The sequence below is a fragment of the Petaurus breviceps genome, unplaced genomic scaffold, assembly GCF_028583685.1.
Source record: "Petaurus breviceps papuanus isolate PSGF00001 unplaced genomic scaffold, PetGlider_PUasm1.0 174, whole genome shotgun sequence".
NCBI classification, from domain to species: Eukaryota; Metazoa; Chordata; class Mammalia; order Diprotodontia; family Petauridae; genus Petaurus; species Petaurus breviceps.
In genome coordinates, this window is record NW_027185761.1 from 36,857,290 (window position 1) to 36,876,706 (window position 19,417).

Here is a 19,417-nt window from a genome sequence, read left to right on the forward strand (position 1 = left end):
GAGAGAGAGAGAGAGAGAGAGAGAGAGAGAGAGAGAGAGAGAGAGAGGAATCACTAGCAATCTCAAGTCACTATCCCAACTATCTGTAATGTAATGCCAAAAGAAGGCAACTTCCCAGGTTCAAAATACCAGCATAGGTGCTCTCTATTTTATTCAGTGACAAACCAAGAACAGAGAAGATCAAAACATGAAATCATTCCAAATACAGCATTTACTAAGTGTGATTAAATAATCTCCAAGCACTACCCCACTCCAGGACCTTCCAATCATTCAATCAATTACAAAGTCTCTGTTCTAAATACTTCTCCACCCCTAGGCTATACCTTCATTTAGTTCACCACAAAGCCCCTCTTCTCAAATGGAAATTAGTTTCCAAACATAAGGTCAAAAGTTCCCCACCCCTGGATCACAATTGAATCTACCCCAGAGTTACATCAAGTTTAAACACAGCACTTAATACCCAAAAGGAGGTCTTTTCTTCATCTTGACACGAGGCAAGTTCTCAGCAATCTTAGTTCCTGGGGAGACAAGGTTTAGCAAGGCCATAAGATACATTGCCAGTCCCTTCATGAATTTATCCTCTGTCTGTAGAACAGTCCTAGAACCCCTGAACACATTAGCAAAGCCCTCTCCCAGGATTTCTGTAAACATACAACAAGAAAATCCTTCTTCAGGGCTTCTGAACCAACAGAAAGGCTCCCAGACCCCTGCAACAACAGCACTGTCCTTCACCAGTGGACAGTATTCACTCTGTCTGCAGGACAGTCTCCAGACCCCTGCAACAACAGCACTGTCCCTCACCAGTGGACAGTATTCACTCTCTGTCTGCAGGACAGTCTCAGGGCTTCTTAACCAAATGCCAGGTTCCAGGACTTCTTCAACAGGACAGTCTTTCACCAGTGGACAAATCTGGCAAAATAACATCAAAACAGACAGACAAAGTACCAGCAAAACAGCCATGTCTCCTCAGTCCTTGGCAGCTCAGAGGGCAGGTCTCAAAAGTCCAGGGCAATTCAAAGTGGCCCTCCGCAATTCTCTTAGTCTCTCTCTCTCTCCACGAGGTGCTGCTTCCAAAAAGATCTTCCGCCTCTCTCTTGTCTCTCCAAATCTACGTCACCAGCTCTTCCCAGTTCAGGACTTTCTTTTCACATCAACAAGCCCATCCCACAGGTGGGATTAACAAACTCTGGGTTTTAACACAATCAATTTGAAAACCAAGCCAATACAGGGGAATCTTTAATTGCCATTACTATCACACTATCCCAGCTGTTAAGTAGCAGTGGTCATCCAAATAAACTACTACATATTTTGGTTGAATGGAGTCAGAAGATGCAAAAGAGATTTGTACTGTGTATACCCAGAGAACTGATAGCTGATTTTAGGCCAATTGGAAGATCCTAGGACAATATGCAAATCATGAAGCACTAACCAAAACACTTTGCAGTTTAGAAAATGGAGATCATGAGATGAAACTAGGTTTGGAAATGACTCTGCCAGGGTCAAAACCATAACTGGCAGTGGCCAAATTTGAATATTGTTCCTTTGAGTGAAAATCCAGCCATAAATAGTCCTTTGATTTTTATTTTACCCTAACTTAATGACGCTTACCATCTTTAAAAAAATTAATTTTGCACATTTTGTAATTTATGTTTGAATATTAGAAAGATGAAAAGGATATCACATGGGTCAGAGAAAACAAACACAATATTTCACCTTGAAATATGCCTGAGCTTAACAGTACATATAAATTTAAGTCAATCACTGTGGCATATATTTAATTGCCCTCCAATTGCAGGCACCTTAGAAACAGATTATGATGTTGGGGAGAAATCCTACTAAATATCACAGCCATCCTTGCTCATTTTCCAATTTATTTTCCCTTTATCATCACAACCACTGAAAACAGGGGACAGAACTAAACCAATTTATCCCTGAAGCCATAAATACCATTCAAGTGTCAATGTAATCAGGGGAGAGGAACAGGAGACTCATCCTCCCCACTCTAATACATTCTGCCTCAGTAGGTCTTATAGCTAAGTGAAAGTCACATCCAAGGATCTGACACGTGCTTTGAACTCTAATCTGTATGGTGTTAATATTGACAAGTGCTAGCCCACTGAGTTGGCCCAAGTAACACTTCCAGCATCTCAGTAAGAAATTCACTCTATTAGAATCAATGTGGTGGTCTCCTATTAAACAGGATGTCTTTTTTTAATGTTCTGCAGAGCTGAGGCAAGGTTTGAATTTCCTTTGAACCCCGGGAAAGCTTAAGGTCAGATCTTCTCCATGGGACATAAAGAAAGACAAGAATATTGATGCAAAATGGTATTGTAAGAGTTTTATTAGATAAACACTACTGTATTATGAACCAAATGAAGATTACTTAATATTACTCTGGTCTCTCCCAGAAATACATAAGGCATTCTATAACATTTTTCAAAATATGTACTAGCCTTTGTGAAGGAAGGTTATTATGTTGATCCTCTGATAGCAGTGTATACTTGAAAGATTTTTTCCTAGTAAATATTGAGAAATGTATTGATTCTAAATTTCTCTATTTTTTTAGTAGAAATATGTATAGAGGTATCTGTGTATGCATATATGTATGCATATGTATGTACATAACTGTAAAAGGTTTTGGTTTAGCTTTTTGTTTCTTATAAGACAAAATAAAATGTGGAAAAGAAAGGGAAGCACTCGTGCCCATACAATTTATATTTTTTGGATGAAGGAAGAAAGTAAAAACTAGGATATAAAGCAAGTGTTGGAGAAGTAGGTGAAGCATTGGGAAAAAGAATAGAACATGTTCAGGGCCTATTCCCTATCCTAACATATATGGGACTTAAGGGTAAATAGATGGATGGATAGATAGATAGACAGACAGACAGATAAAACTCACATACATATTATATATTGCTGTTGTTCAGTCATTTTTCAATTGTGTTCAATGTTTCATGCCCTATTTAGAGTTTTCTTGGCAGGGATAAAAAAGCAGTTTGGCATTTCCTTCTCTAATTCATTTTACAGATGAGGAAACTGAGGCAAACAGGGTTAAGTGACCCACACAGAGTCAAACAGTTAAGGAGTGTGTGAGAACAGACTTGAACTCAGGAAGAAACATCCTCTCTCAAAGCCAAGCACTCCATTCACTGTGCCACTTAGCTGCCCTTTAAAGAATTGTAATTATTGCCTTGTTGACATATACATAAAACCTTAGAATGGTAGTATTGAGATAGACCTTTAACTTTGTGGGAAACAGTATAATTAATTGAACATTAAAAATTGTATATGCCTATTCAACTCACTTTATTTCTTCTGTTCAACTCTGACCAATTTTTGTCAATCTACATGTGTGTGTGTATGTTTGTATGTAGATCCTAATGCTTGTTGAAATACCCCAATAATTATTCTTTCATCTATCTGGTCTTTTATGTGTGGATGGTCATGTCTAATTACTTAGAGGAATTATAACTCTCTTCCAGATAAGAGATATTGCAATAATAAATATTGGTAAAGAGGATGAAATCATCCCTAGTTACATATGGTATGATAGTTAACTTAAAAAGTCAATTGAAAAATCACGATACCCAATAGCTTTAGTAAAGTGTCTAGACATAAATGAAACAATGCAACACATACACACATGTGTATACACACTCACAACTATAAATAGTTTTACTGGAAAAAACAATATGTTTTTTTGGTTCAAATCTCCTAATACAGTAAAAATGCAAATACTATCTAAATTACTCCACTGGTTTAATATATCCAACACATTCATAAAATAATAATTTGGTAAAACATTTAAAAATAATTTGGGATAATATGTGTGTGCATAAATACATACATATACAATACTGATTTTCAATTAACTGAGAAGAGAGGGAACTTCTCTTTCTTAAGAAAAAAATACCAGATGATAATGTTTTCAATAAAGGAGTAATTACCAAAACTTCTTTGTTTTACATAAGGATAAGTTCACCAGTGGAATCACACTGGCACAGATAGGCAAATTTTAAAATAAAAGCATAGCTGATTCTACTGCAGGATTACATGGATGATAAGAGATGAAAACACCCTGAAAATCTCAGGTAGAAAAAAAAGAAATTATTAACAAATAGGAAGTAATATAATTGGATCTACTAGATAATATAAATCTGACACACACTCTCTCTCTCTCCCTTCCTACTTCCCTCCCTTTCTCACTCCGTCCCTCAAAAAACTCATGAAATAACATAGGGATCAAAAATACTTAGGAGTTCCTACTGAGCAGCCCCAGCCCCAGTCCACTCAATATGACACACACACACAAGGGGTACAATCTCATTCACTGGTTTATGACTCAGTTGCTGGCTGTGCGGCCTCCCATTGTGACTTGATACAAAACTCTCTCTAATCCCCAAAGAGGTGGCAAACACTGAGACACTGATTCTGCCCAGACATGCATGGAAAAAAATGGGAAAAGACTACAGTTGGCAGACTTTTGAAGACATTGGAAGGTTGGGAAATATGCATGGTGTATGAAGTCATGGGCCACAGGGAAAATAGCCTCAGGCCTGAGGGAAAGTGAATTATCAGCATTATTAGTAGCAGCAGCAGCAAAAACAACATTGGAAGTATAAAAGAAAAAAATCTAAATTTTTAATACACTTTGATCCAGCAGTTCCATTATTTGGACTATACTTGAAGGACCCTATTGACAGCAAGAAAATACCCCAAATGGTCATTTCCACATTATTTATAATAACAAAAAAAGCCATAAACCATTATCTGTGTTCTGGGACTGGATAATGGCTGTACAAATCATGGCATATAAATGTAATGGAATATTACCGAATTAATTAAATTAATTAACACCATATTAAGGAATGATAATTATGAACAACTTATGGAAACATAGGAAGAATTACATGAACTGATGCAGTGATTTTTTGGTCACAGTGACCAAAACAATCTGAAGAGTTAACTAGGTAATAAAATAAAATAATAACATGTCAATAATAGTAATGAGATTAGTTTAATATTTTTTCCCCCAGACATGACCTGTGATGTCAATGGTCCAAGGAACTTCTAGTGAGGAAAATTTTGGCTGTCAATGCAGATTGGCAACTATTGTATAAATTTGTACAGTTGCTTGGGATGCTGAGAATTGCCTATAGTTAGGTAATCAGAAGAGTATCAGATCCAGGACCAACAAACATCAGGTTATGTGAAAGGACAGGCATTTTCTTTCTTTTCTTTGACCATCATTCTTCCCAAGGTCATCTCATTTCCAAAGACCCTGTTTCTGTTGACAGAGCTAATCCTGCTAATGGGTGAAAAATCTAGTTTTTCAAATAGGGTCCTTATTCTTTATTTTTACCTCTGCACACACATATCTAACCAGTTACAAGATCTTATAGTTTCTACCTATAAAATATCTCCCACATCTTTCCCTTCAGAATGCAGTGATTCACCACTGCCTTTCCCTTGAATTATTGAAATAGTCATCGAATTGATCTTATTTCAAAACTCTACTCACTATATTATATACTCACCATGTTGTCAAAATGATTTCCTTGAAGTACACATCAATCATATCATTCCTCTATTCACTAAACCCCAGTGTTTCGTATTAATTCAAATGTAAATGACACATTTTTCTGTTTAGAAACTAAAGCCCTTTAAAATTGTTTCAACTTCCTTTTCCAGCCTTATTCCATAGCATTGCCTTTGACGTACATGGGGTTTATCCCAAATGACTTTTTCATTTTATTAATTAATTTATTTTTAGTTTTCAACATGCATTTTCATAAGTTTTAAATTTTCTTCCCTTCCCTCTCCAAGATTGCATGCAATCTGATATAGGCTCTACACATACCTTTCTGTTAAACATATTTCCACATCAGTCCTGTTGCACAGAAGAATTAGAATGAATGGGAGAAACCATGAGAAAGAAAAACAAACAAACAAAAAAACAAAGAAAATAATCTGGGAGGCTAGGTGGCACAGTGAATAGAGCACCAGCTCTTGAGTCAGCAGGACCCGGGTTTGGATCTGTTCTCAGACACTTAACACACACACACACACACACACACACACAAACTAGCCGTGTGAACTTGGGCAACTCACTTAACCCCAACTGCCCTCCAAAAAACAACAACAACAAAAAGAAAATAGCCTGCTTTGGTTTGCATTCTCACTCTTTCCCTGGATATGGATGGCATTTTCTGTCATGAGTCCTTTGGAACTGTTTTAGGTCCTTGCATTGCTGAGAAGGGCTAAATCTATCAAAATCAGTCATCACACACTGTGTCTGTGACTTTGTACAATGTTCCCCTGGTTCTGCTGACTTCACTCTGTATCAGTTCACATAAGCCTTTCCAGGTTTTTCTGAAGTCAGTCTGTTTATCATTTCTTGTAACACAAATGTATATAAGTACCTGCATATGCCACACCTTGTTCAGTCATTCCCTAATTGATGAGCATCCCCTCGATTTCTAGTTCTGAGCCAAATTATTTTCTCATGATTCTTCACACTTAGCACCCAATCTCCCAATTATGTGCTTGACCATAAACTGTTCATCATATCTGGAATAAATTCCCTTCTTATCTCCTCCTTTTAGGATCCCAAGTTTCCTTCAAGACTCAGTTCAATGATCATCTTACTCATGCACATTCTTTGATCTCCCTAGATGCTAGTACCTCCCTATTCTCATTCTTCTTGTATCCATTTATAAAATTTTATTTATTTTATTCTAAACTTAAGAAATAAAGCAAACATTTCCATAACAGGATAATAGAAAAAAAGATTGTACATGAAACTGTAGATCTTGTATGTATAACTTGCTATTCATATTATTTTTTATTTTTTTTGGAGGGCAATTGGGGTTAAGTGACTTGCCCAAAGTCACATGGCTAGTAAGTGTGTCAAGCATCTGAGGCTAGATTTGAACTCAGGTCCTCATGACTCTAGGGCCAGTACTCTATTCACTGTGCTACCTGGCTGCCCTTTATTCATTTTAAATATATAAAAAAATTATCATGTAACTTTCTTTTTTTCTTTCCTTCCCCCTCCTTGCCATAGAGATAGCTACCATTAGAGACAATATACTCATATATGCATACATATACATACATGCAAAAGCGTTCTATACATACTTCTATTTATTAGTTCTTTCTGTGGATGTGAACAATGTCTTTCTTTATATGTCCGTTGTGATTAATTGGGTCTATTTTGTGTATAATATACATATACAGATACACACATATACATATATTCACATAAATACATATTGTTTCCCTCAACTCCATTATAACCTCCTCAGGGCAGGGTTGTTTCACCTTTGCTCTTTGTAGAACTATTGTCTAACTTGGTGCCTAATAAATGCTTGGTGACTGACAATCAATTAACTAACTTTTTGCCTGATAAAACATATTTTGTAAGCAGTTTAGATTGTTTCTTGAGAAATGCAGATGTATCAAACGATACTTCATTATTTTAAAGTCTGCTGTATTCAATTTATTATTTCTTTGCTATATACACATCAACAATGAATGGTCTTTGTAAAGGACTAAGGAGTAAAAAGGAAATATGCAAGTAATCTTCCTTATACTATTCCTAATTGTAAATTATTATATGTTCAAGGACCAAAGATAGACTTGTCATATTGAGATAGATATAGACATTAGACATAACTGTGTATTTCCATGTATCCACATATATGTGCATGTTTATGTACATGTAAATATACACATGCTTATAAATATGGCTACATTTTAAAATGAGTCACTATGCCCAAATTCTGTTTGGAATGGAAACTAAAAAGAGAACAAAGCAATCTTTCCAAAGTCCTAAAGCATTTATTGTATAAGTCAGTACCTTCTTTCTCTGCAGTGCTTTTAGGCTACTTTTTAAAAATCTGTCATTCTTTTGGTATTATTTTCATTGAGTCCTATACACAGATCTTTCTTTTCATACTGTGCTTTCTCTCCTATGGCAAAGGGCAGTTTACACTCAAGTAGCTGCTCCTTTTCCTGGTAACTGCAAAATCAAAGAAATATCGTATGTTGTTAAGACATTTTCTGCCTCATTTCCTGTAAGAAAAGCAAATATGGACTTTTGCCTCTTTCTATCTCGAAAACATCCTTTCTTCTCTTCCAAACTCACCCAATTGCCTGATGGGATCTGCTATAACATTCGAGAACTGCTGTAACAACGGTCTGTGCTCATAATATCCAAGGACACAAATGCAAACCTTAAAAATCTCTGAATTATGTATTTATATTCAGTGTTTTCAAAGGTTTATAAAGCATTTTCAAAAAAAAACTTTATTAAGAAAATTATAGAAATAATAATAATTATCATTATTATTACTATTTCATATATGAGAAAACTAAGGTTCAGAATTGGAGATAGAAATTACTTTCCAGGTCATTAGTCCAGACATCTCATTGTTCACATGAAAAAAACTGAGTTCGAGAGAGGACATAGATTAATAGCTGGAAAGAACTTTTGGCCATTAGTTCAGATACCTCATTGTACAAGTGAGAAAACTGAGACCCAGGGAAATGATATATTTTGCCCCAAGTCATTTAGACACTAAACATCAGAACCAAGATTTGAAACCTGTTTCCCTAATGACATTTAACATCCCTCCATCTTTACCACACTGCTTTGATAACCATCTTCCAACTCCAAGAATTTTTACCAGTTCTTCCTCAGGCCTGGAATGTTCTTCCTTCTCATCTTTATCTCCGGGCTTCCTTGGCTTCCTTCAAAATCTCAGCTACATTCTTACCTTCTGAAAGAAGCCTTTCCCAATTTTCCTCGGTCTTAATTCTTTTCCTCTAAATTAATCCCAATTTATCCTGCATATATGTATCTTGTCTGTATGTAGCTATTTGCATGTTGTCTTTCCCATTAGACTGTGAGTTCTATGAGGGCAGGAAACCTTTCTTTATATTTCCAGCACTTTTACAGTGTCTGACATATTTTAGAAATGTTGGTTGACTGACTGACTTCCCCTAGGGATAGGTACTAGACCAATGATTTCATCAAGATAAGAAAGTCAAGGTGAGGAAATTCTCTTCACCAAAGCAAGTCAGTAACTTCTCTGCAACATTTAGTCTAAGTCTTACAGGGGTGAAAATCTGGTGGCCTTGGGTTTCAAAGGGCCCCAAGTGATGAACTAGAGGGATTCATGTGGCCTTGAGGTTGCAGGTTTCTTAACCCTTAGTAAGAGTTGCCTAAAGCAGAAGTTTCAGACACAACCCTCACAGGCCACATGGGGCCCACAGTAACCCCCAAGTATGACACAAATCAGATTAAAATGTTTGGGGGAAATATTTGGCATAATCAATAAAAACACAAATAATATTTACATGTGGTTTCCTCAGTCAATATGAGGTTCCACAGGGATCAATATGTGTGGTTCCCATTTCTATTTGAGTTTAATAACACTAGCCTAGAACACTGAGAGATTACTTGACTTTCCCAGAGTCACAAAGCTAAAACACGCCAGATGTAAAATTTGAATTTATGTCTTCCATGGTTTGGGCCACATTCTTCATCCACTACCTCATGCTATCTTTGACTTGCCCATAGATGTGTAGAAAGAGAACTGATTTTAAAGTGACAAGTCCTGAGGTCAAGTCAAAAATCCTCAGCCTTTCAGTCTTTCTCAATCTCCATTGTTGAAGGAAAGACTTAGAAGCATCTCTAGAAGCTTTTGTCCAGATCCTAATGAGAATTAGAGGTGGCAATCAAAGCTAGATCTGGCCCAGAGGAAGTGTTTCATAAATGACTGTGGACCTATCTTTGTGGTGAAAGAATACAGCCAAAGCTCTCTGATTTTTCCATTTTACCATAATATACTCACTCTGCTTAAAATGATAAGCTCATTTTCTCATTGGTATTGCCAAATAACTACTCATAGGTAGAAAAGAAGGAGGAATAGGCTTGTTAGTAATAATTGACACGAGTATCATGGATAATCTATGGCAAATGAATATATATTTTACACTCCTACTGAATGACTCCTGATAGGTAAGACGTAACCTAGAGTCATTTCCTGACACTCTGCTTTACCAGAAATATTGACAAACTAATTGAAAAATAGGCCATCACTAGACTATAATGCTCATAGAGGTCCAGTGTAATTTATTTTTTCTTTCATTGGTCACTAAGGATCTCACAGTGCCCCAGAACCCTTCTGAACATGCTACCATGGCACAAGTTCTAAATTTGGAAAGTGTAGGTACTAGGGACAATATTTCATTGACTTCAGGAAATATCCTGAATGTGTGTATATGTATATATACACATGTACATGCCCATCTATTCATACATATATACGTGTATGTGTGTGTGTTCGTGTATGGGGTTTCTTTTTTGAGAGGAAGAACTATCATTTGCTCCAGAAGCAGGATGGTGCAGAGGCAAAAAGCAAACAAGCAAACTAGGACATGAGTTTCAATCCTGGTGCTGATATTTACAAGCCATATGACCGTTGGCCAATCCCTTTACTACTTTGGGCACCAGTTTCCTTAACCATATAAAGGGGCTTTAGATTAGATGACTTCAAAGATGCCTTGATCTCTAGAACTGTGATCCTAGGATTCTTACTCATGTAAAGAAAATGCAAAAAACAAATCAAATTGATTGAGAATGTATGTCGATTTATAATCACAATTCTAGTCTTCTCTCTGCTTTGGGTGAGAGAATACAGCAAAAGCACATCCGTGACATTTTAAAAATTCATTAATATTAGTTAATTCTTAATTATAGGTCAAAGTATTTTTCAGTTTCTGACATAACTCAGTTTTCAATCACGGCAGACAAAAGTTTCCTCTATGCCCATGAGTCCAGTCGATAAGGATTCTGAACATACATTGGCATCTCACTGGCAAGTGATGTTTTTGACCAACAAATGAACCCCCTCTGGTTCTTAACGCCACAGCTGTCACTCGATATTCAAAAAGCCAATTAGCAGCAAATAAATATGGAATAAGGTCAAGTCAAAAGTTCTCAGTAACTGTATGTACTCAGTGGATTTCATAGCCATAAGATTCTATCTAAATAATCACATCTCTATTACTTTTATTGCTGTCATTATTATTATTAAACAAGCAATGGAAGCAGTTACTGATTTTTATCTTGCTAATAATACTCATATGTAAAGCATTCCTTATTCACATCATTTAGTTATAATTTAAGGTTTTAAAATGTATTTAAAGATATCTGGTGTTTGGTTCTAAAATCCCACTGATAATGTTGAGAGCCTATGGAGAGAGGAAATAACAACAAAAAATCAAGAGTTTAAAATGATGGAAAACTAGATCAGTCATCCAGTGTGTGAGGGGCTTAGATTCTAGAGGATTTTGTTGTGATTCTTGTTTTATTTTGTATGGGTTTCAGTTGCTGTTGGAGTTGTGTGTAATCTTAAGGGTGTGTGGTTGTGTGAGTGCTGTTTGTTGTTGTTGTAGCTGTTTGTGATTGTAGATTTGATTAGGATTGTGGTGGTTGTCATTTTGTTTTTCCTTCCCTATTTAGGGTAAATACTGAAAGAAAGATTTCAATTTCAATGTTTTGAGTAAGTTTTTTTTTCACTTAAATTGCAATCTTCCAAACCTTAATAAGTTCCATCTATAAAGTGAACTGGGGAATAATGCCTCCCTGGTGACATATAGAGCATGAAAAGTATAGATGAATAGAGAGGAGATTTTCTGCAAACGTATGTTTCCAGGCTGCTGAACTGACTTAAAGTTTATTAAAGTTACTGCCACTCATTGTGATAAAGTATAAACCAAATACTACTGAAAATATTCCTGGGATGATACAAGTAAAAATCAAAACACAACACTGACTATCCAAAAATCTCTTTTAAAGGAGGATACATTTTATATTTATTCACAATGAAAGATTTCAAAATGTTTACATTTTTAACACGTCAAATTATTAGTGATTTAATTATTTTACTCTAGATTTTCCATCTATGAAGCTGAAGATATTATCAGATAAATGAAAGAACTTGTGTTATTTTCCATTTGCCATAAGCATATCATTTCTAAGAGAAAAGATAGGCAGATTAAATGCTTTTTTTTTTTTTGGAGGGGGGAAGGGAGGGCAATTAGGGTTAAGTGACTTGCCCAAGGTCACATGGCTAGTACAGGTTAAGTGTCCAGGTACTCCTGACTCCAGGGCCAGTGCTTTATTTACTATGCCACCTAGCTGCCCCTAGGTAGATTAAAATGAAAACATCATTTGAGTAAGGAAATTTTATTCATCTCTGTTTATGGTTCCATTGCATTTTAACTAAGTAGACTATAAGATCCTCAAGAGTAGGAACTTCCAGTACTTAGAACACATTAGTACCTTTTTTGGATTGATAATTGACACGTACATACGTGTCTCTATGTAACTCTACATATAGATACTTGTTGTTGAGTTGTTTTAGTCATGTTTGATTCTCCATGATCCTATTTGTGGCTGTCCTGCAAAGACACTGGAGTGGTTTGAGATTTCCCTCTCCAGCTCATTTTACAAATGAGAAACTGAGATAAACAGGGCTAAGCAACTTGCCCAGGGTCACACAGCTAGCAAGGGTTTGAGGCCAGAATTGAACTCAGGAAGACATATTTTCCTGACTTCAAGCAAGTCACTCTATCCACTGTGCCACCTAGCTGCCCAAGTAAACGTTCAATGAATGTTTGTTACCGTTCCCTTCAGTATTTGTTGATCATTTTTTATTTGTTTAGTTTTGTCTGTTTTGTATAATAGCCACATCTATCCTCTCACCTATCCCTCATTAAACCTATTGTGGCACTAAAATCAATTAATTATATCAATTAAAGCAAAGTAAACAAATTGGATCTGGCATCATAAGTAGTATTCTATGCCTATAGACTGCCACCTCCCAGTAAAAGAAAGAGGTGCACATTCCCATCTTGAGGGCAAAGACTATTCAATTGCATATCATTCAACTTGGTTTTCATGTTTTCATTTAAATCATAGTTATCGTTTATACAATATAATCAAATATATACAAGTATAATCTTATTTTATCCTCACGATAACCTTTTTATAGATGAGGAACTTCAGGTAAAGAGTGGTTAGATGACTCACCCAATGTCATGCAGCTAGCAAATGTCTGAAGCAGAATTCAAACTCAAGTCTTCTTAATAACTCCAAGTGCAAAGATCTGTCCACTTAGACACAAAGCTGTTAGATTGACTTATTGGGTTTGCATATTTTTTTTGGTTCTGCTTATTTCACTCTCTACCAGATCTTACTAGTCATGGAATCATCAATTCAGATCTGAAAGTGACCTTAGAGGTCATCAAGTACAATTTTTTCATCTAAGAAATCAGCTACCTGAGGCACAGTGAGATTAAGGGATATGAATTCCTTATTTTCATTTTCCCCTTTATGGAATACTGCTATCTGTTTACATAAAAAACGCACATATACACACACAGTTTGTTCTTCCCTTCCTTAAAGGTCATGATCACTATAATTTGACAACTGTTTAGGGTATTCTTCACTTTTACTTATTTATTTCAAATAGTATTTTGAAATTTAAAAAATTTGAAATTTCAAAAAAAATATGCAACATTATTTTTTCCAGTAAAACTCTACTGAGTGAATATTTACCCTAAAGTTAAGACACATTACTTCTTGTTTAGAATGGGTAAGAATAAAGCATGTAGGCGCAGCTAGGTAGCACAATGAATAGAGCATTGGCCTTGGATTAATGAAGGATCTGAGTTGAAGTCTGACCTCAGACACTTAACACATACTAGCCATGTGTCCTTGGGCAAGCTAACCCCAATTGCCCTGCCTTCCCCCTTCAAAAAAATAGCAAAAAAAAAGAATGAAAAATAAAGCATGTACTATCAGTTGGAATAGTTATAGTTCTTAATTTTCTCTTTTATTTTTAATTGAAAATACTATGTGATCACTTACTGAGAAATGACTCAAAATAATTTTTAAAAAATAAAAACAAAATCTTCATTTTTCCTCAGAGACATAATGTATAATCAATCCTGTAACTAAGTACATTGGGAACATGATCTTATTTGTAAATACATTTACATGTCAATTACTATGTAATACTAAATTATTGTCTAAATACATTGGATCAATTTTCTTCATTGAAAATGAAGAGATAGCCATAAAGTCAAACTAACATCGCCCATTGGCTTATAAGATGATTAAATGTATATCCCGTTTCTCTCTATATTTTAAACAGGAATAAATCAAATGTTTCTACTTAGTTTTTGTAGCCTCTATCAGTATAAATGGTGTTTGGAGAGCCCTAATCTGCATTACAAGACTACGAGAAATTTGAGAATTAAGTAACACATTATTTTAAACAGCCATCCCAAATGAAACGACTCAAGTTTTTATTCCTTTTGGGTGAATAAAAATGACATGCAGCTTTTAGCAAGCACTTCTTTTTCTTCAAAGTGCCATATAAACATCAATCTCCATGACTTCCCTGTGAATGGGATATCAGCAGGAGCTTTAGCAAGTAGAAAAGCAAGATTAAGTAAGAAAAAGCAAAATAAGAACTAATTCTCTTTGTTCCCTTACCTGGAACTTAAACCCACTATGTGAAATGGGAAAGCACATTTTCCTCCAATTCAGTTTATTTTGTTCATTTGCCAATTCTCCAGTGAATGTGATAATGAATTGTAAAATATCCAAAAGGAGTGTACTAAGCAAAGGAAAAGGCAACAAAAAGGGTCTTGGATGAAATAAAAATTCCAAAAGCATTCCACCGGAGATCAAAACCCACCTGCAGCTAATGTGTCCATCTGCAGGAAGCCTTTCCTGCCATTCTTCTTCTACCCTGCCCCTCCTCCATCGCTACTGTTGGTATTTATTGGTATTCTACTTATGCCATATATATTTCCTATCTCTCCCATTACAAGATCATCTTGCAGGTGTAAGTTGCTTCCCCACAACCAGAATTTAGTAGTCTGGCATATAGAGAAGGCAATTAATAAAGAACTGACCATTTCTTAGTTGCCATAGATCTCAAGAGTAAGATGATAAAAACTCCATTTCAGAAAAGAAAGAATTGTTACGATGTCACCACAAAACACCTGCCCTCGGTTCGATTCAAAAAGCATTGTCACCATGCTCGACCCTGGGATGTTAAGGTCAAATCCCTCCCTACCTTTCATGAAATTGCTTATTTTTACGATATGTCATTAAGCAGATTGCTAAATGAGAAAGGGGAAAGCACTAACAGGTGAGAAGTGCGTGGGGTTAGTGGGGAAAGCTTCCCAAAGAAGTCTGTACTTGTAATGATCCTTAACGGAAGCTAAGGATTCTAAGAGGAGGCAATGAGCCAGGAGTGACTTCCAGGAGTGTGGTCAGATTTGGTCGAATGACAGTGGGAAACTGATGGAATGCCAAGTCCAGGGACCAGCCAAGTGTCTTAAAAGATGTGCAAATGGATCTTAATCTCTGGCAGGTGCTACTAAGGCAGGGTAACTTTGGGAAAAGACCAGCCACAGAAGTAAAGTAATAAGTGGAATTCAGATAGCACTTTAGGATTTATAGAGCATTTTATATGGGTATCTCATTGAATTGTCACAACAGTTCTGGGAGATAGGTCCTATAGACAGAAGCATAAATAGGAATTCTTGAGCGTGGGGCAAATCTACTTATAGAGGAGGCAATGGGAGAGGAAAAGGGAGGGGTAACATGACGACATTAGTCCAGAGCACAGTACAAAATAAATGGGATAAATCACTTAGGAAGTTCTGGAAACTGCTTTTAAATTTTAATTCTTGCAATAAATTAGCAAAATTAATGGTGACGGGGCGGCCAGGTAGCACAGCAAGTAAGAGCACCGGCTCCAGTGTTGAGAAGACCTGGAGATCGAATCCCGGGCTCAGACACAGAATACATAGAATAGATCAATGTAATAATATAGAGATATATTATATAGTAAATATGCAAAAAGCATCGTAGATAAACTCTAGAAAACAAGGCACAGGGAAATGCTATTAATTATGTTATGTTATATAATACTATAATGTTGTTTATGTGCATATTTACATGATGTAGATAAAGATATAGTTGATACAGTTACAAATATAGAAATAGAGGTAGAGATATGAAATATGTATGTATACATAAGGATTTAGAAATTTTGTTAAAATTTTAGTGAGAAGTAATTTTTGATCAATATCTTACTCCAAACAACTTAACTGGATAACAGACACAAACGTTAACAATAAATCTTATAAAAGGAAGAAAATGGAAGAATGGTTATCCCAGTTGTGTTTTATATATTATTTAAGAAAAATAATTACACTGTACATAATTATATTTTGAAACCAAAGCAATTAAAAGGAAAAAATAGAAAAAAATAGAATGAGAAATATGGCAAATATGACAGATTAAAAATGTGACATTTAGAGTAATTAAGCCATATTTACATTCAACAGATTTGGCTACCAATCCATACTAGATAAATGGTTTAAAAGATGCATAATTTTCTAAAGTAGAAGCAAAAATAAGTAATACACACTTGAAATAAGTGTTCAATTTCACTCAATAAATCAAATGCAAAATAAATCAACTTTCTGTTATAATCATCATCAAACTGGCAACTTAACTGAAAATCATTGAAACCATGCTGGTGAGGTTGCAGAAAGGCAGGTACAGACAAACATACCTGACAGAATGGTAAACCACAGGATTTTCATGGGGAGGACAATATGGCAGGATGTAGTAAAAGTTAGAAAATTGTTTGTAATGATTCATTTGTTTGGGATATAAGTGAAAGAACTATAAAAAAAAAACAGTATGCTTCAAAAGGTTATACCTTCAATGACATTCACAGCAGAATTATTTGGCATTGCAAATAGCTGAAAGCAATCAATATGCCTAAGAATAGGAGAATGAATGAATAAACTTTGGTACATTAATGTAATGGAATACTAAAATGCAATTAAGATTGACAAGTGTGAGTATTACAGAAAAGTATGAAAAGAACAGTATGAAACAAAGGGGGAAAGCAGAATAAGAAGAATAGAGTGATAATTATCAGAGAAGTGATAAATAATGCTGAGGGAGACTACTTAAGAGCACAGATCCAGTGGTACATTTCTTAAGAGTGTCAGTTAACGGGTGGCTAGTGAGTAGACTACCTGCTCTGGAGTCAGGAGGACCTGAGTTAAAATCCGACCTTAGACATTTACCACTTACTAGCCCTGTGACCTTGGGCAAGTCACTTAATCCCAATTGCCCTGCCTTCCCCCCTCCAAAAGAAAAGTGTCAATTAAAACCTTTTTTTGAAACAGACCACATCTCTTGACACACTTTCCAAGCCTGGATACTGTTTTTCCTAAAACTACTGTGAAATACAAGTCCAAGAGGAATTCTTTCTTCCCACTTAGCTGCACAGTGCCTAACACATAGTAGATGTTTAATAAATATTTGCTGACTGACTTCAAAACCTTCCTTTGACCATCATCATTCAGTAACTACCTCTCTTCCTTTAAAGTTTACTCTATTCCATCTGGATCCTTGTTACTATCATTAGTGGACCTCTAGGTTATCTCCCTTTTCTTCAGTAAGTTCCCAAGTTGGCGCAAAATCTTTTCCACCCTAAAAATCTACCTATCAAGCAATTAACCTCCTATGTCTTCAAATTCCTAATTTCCCTTGACTTCAGTCTGCAACTTACTCTAACCCAGAAGGGTTCATTACAGAGGCACCCTTTCTTAAAGTACTCACCTCCCAACTGGACTTTTCTTAGGTTTTAGAATTCCTAGGATCAGTTCCTTAATGTACAGTGACAATGGATGTTAGTCATTCCACTTCTAAAGAGACTTTCTATTCACACCTATGAGGCTACTACAATATAAGAGATTATGAAAAATGATAGAACTAGAAAAGGCCAGAAGAAATCATCTAATCAAGCCCTCTGCTATGAACTAAACATGCCTCAGTTTAGTTAGTTCAGTGTTTATATCCAGTTTCTGCTCAGCAAACCCACTGCAATGTGGATCTTTTGGGGGAATTGTACTTTTCAAGAGACTTTCCTAAAACCACTCATTCGTCCCTACCCCCACTTCATGAGATATAGTAACTCCTGAGACTTGACTGTCAGATTTCAGCTAATAGCCCCCAAAGCTGACTAAATGAAGCCTTCCTCCAATGAAAACATTTGCTTATTTTGTATTTCTACATTGTTATTTCTAAAAGCGTCAATTTCAGCAAGATGCTTGACTTCCTATTCCAGCTTTGACATGTTTCAAAACCTAACATAAGGTTTAAAAGGTAAAACAAAGATGTGTTTTGTAGTGCACTAATCTAATTAATGTGTCATTGTTTGCATCCACACCAGCTTTTCTGGGCATGCATGTGAACCTGTTTAAAAAAAATCAGCCTCTGATTACAGGGAGAATCATGTAGTAGAAAAGAAGTGTTTGGAAGGAGAATGATTGCATGACAATCAGGGCTCTGTAACTTATTTCTCTTGTGATTTTGGGCAAATCACTTAAAATTATAGTAACAATAATAACTTTTATATAGCCTTTTAAGGGTTGCAAAGCACTTCACATATGTTAATTCATTTGGTCCCATGTGGGACATAGGTGCTATTATTATCTTCATTTTCCCTATGAGAAAATTGAGGCAGAAGTTGTATCTTGCCCATCATTCACAAGGTTAGAAGCATCTAAGGTAGAATTGAAGCTAGTATCTTCCTAACTTCAGAGTGGCACATTGGAATTAGTGCTGATCCTAGGGTCAGGAAGAGCTGAGTTCAAATACAACAATAGACTCTTTACTAAGAATGTGATTAAGTCATGTAAACTTTGCCTCAATTTCCTCATCTGTAAAATGGTGATAATATCAGAATCTATTTTATAGGGTTATTATGAGGATCAAATATGATATTTGTAAAGCAATTAGTTCAGTATCTGGCACATAGTAGACACTTAATAAATACATATGTCCTTCCATTCTTCCTTCTATCGTCTATATTACCTAGCTGCCAGCTCTCAGCCTCAGTTTCCCCCTCTAAAAAAAGAGGGGCTGCAGTTAATTATCTCTAAGCTCTCTTCCACCTTTGTGTCAATGATCCTATGTACTCATCTGCACACATACAAAATGTTTTAACTCTACCTTCAAATAAGGAAAAGTACCCTAAGAGGGGCAGCTAGGTGGCACAGTGAATAGAGTACTGGCCCTGGAGTCAGGAGGACCTGAGTTCAAATCCAGCCTCAGACACTTAACACAAAACTAGCCATGCGACCTTGGCCAAGTCATTTAATTCCAATTGCCCTGACTTCTCCAGAAAGGAAGGAAGGAAAGAAAGAAAGAAAGAAAGAAAGAAAGAAAGAAAGAAAGAAAGAAAGAAAGAAAGAAAGAAAGAAAGAAAGAAAGAAAGAAAGAAAGAAAGAAAGA

General features: G+C 35.9%; 1 protein-coding gene across 5 annotated transcripts in view; it reads right to left on the reverse strand.

Annotated features, from left to right (window-relative positions):
* Nucleotides 1-19,417, reverse strand: part of CHL1 (cell adhesion molecule L1 like) — a 279,616-nt gene that overhangs the window by 145,257 nt on the left and 114,942 nt on the right. The window contains exon 1 of one of the 5 annotated variants that reach the window (XM_069084077.1): nt 9,861-9,932. The exons of the other annotated variants lie outside the window; for them this stretch is intronic. The gene's annotated coding sequence lies outside the window, so the exon portion shown is untranslated. Of the gene's footprint in view, nt 1-9,860; nt 9,933-19,417 lie in introns of those variants that run through there. 5 annotated transcript variants of the gene reach the window in all.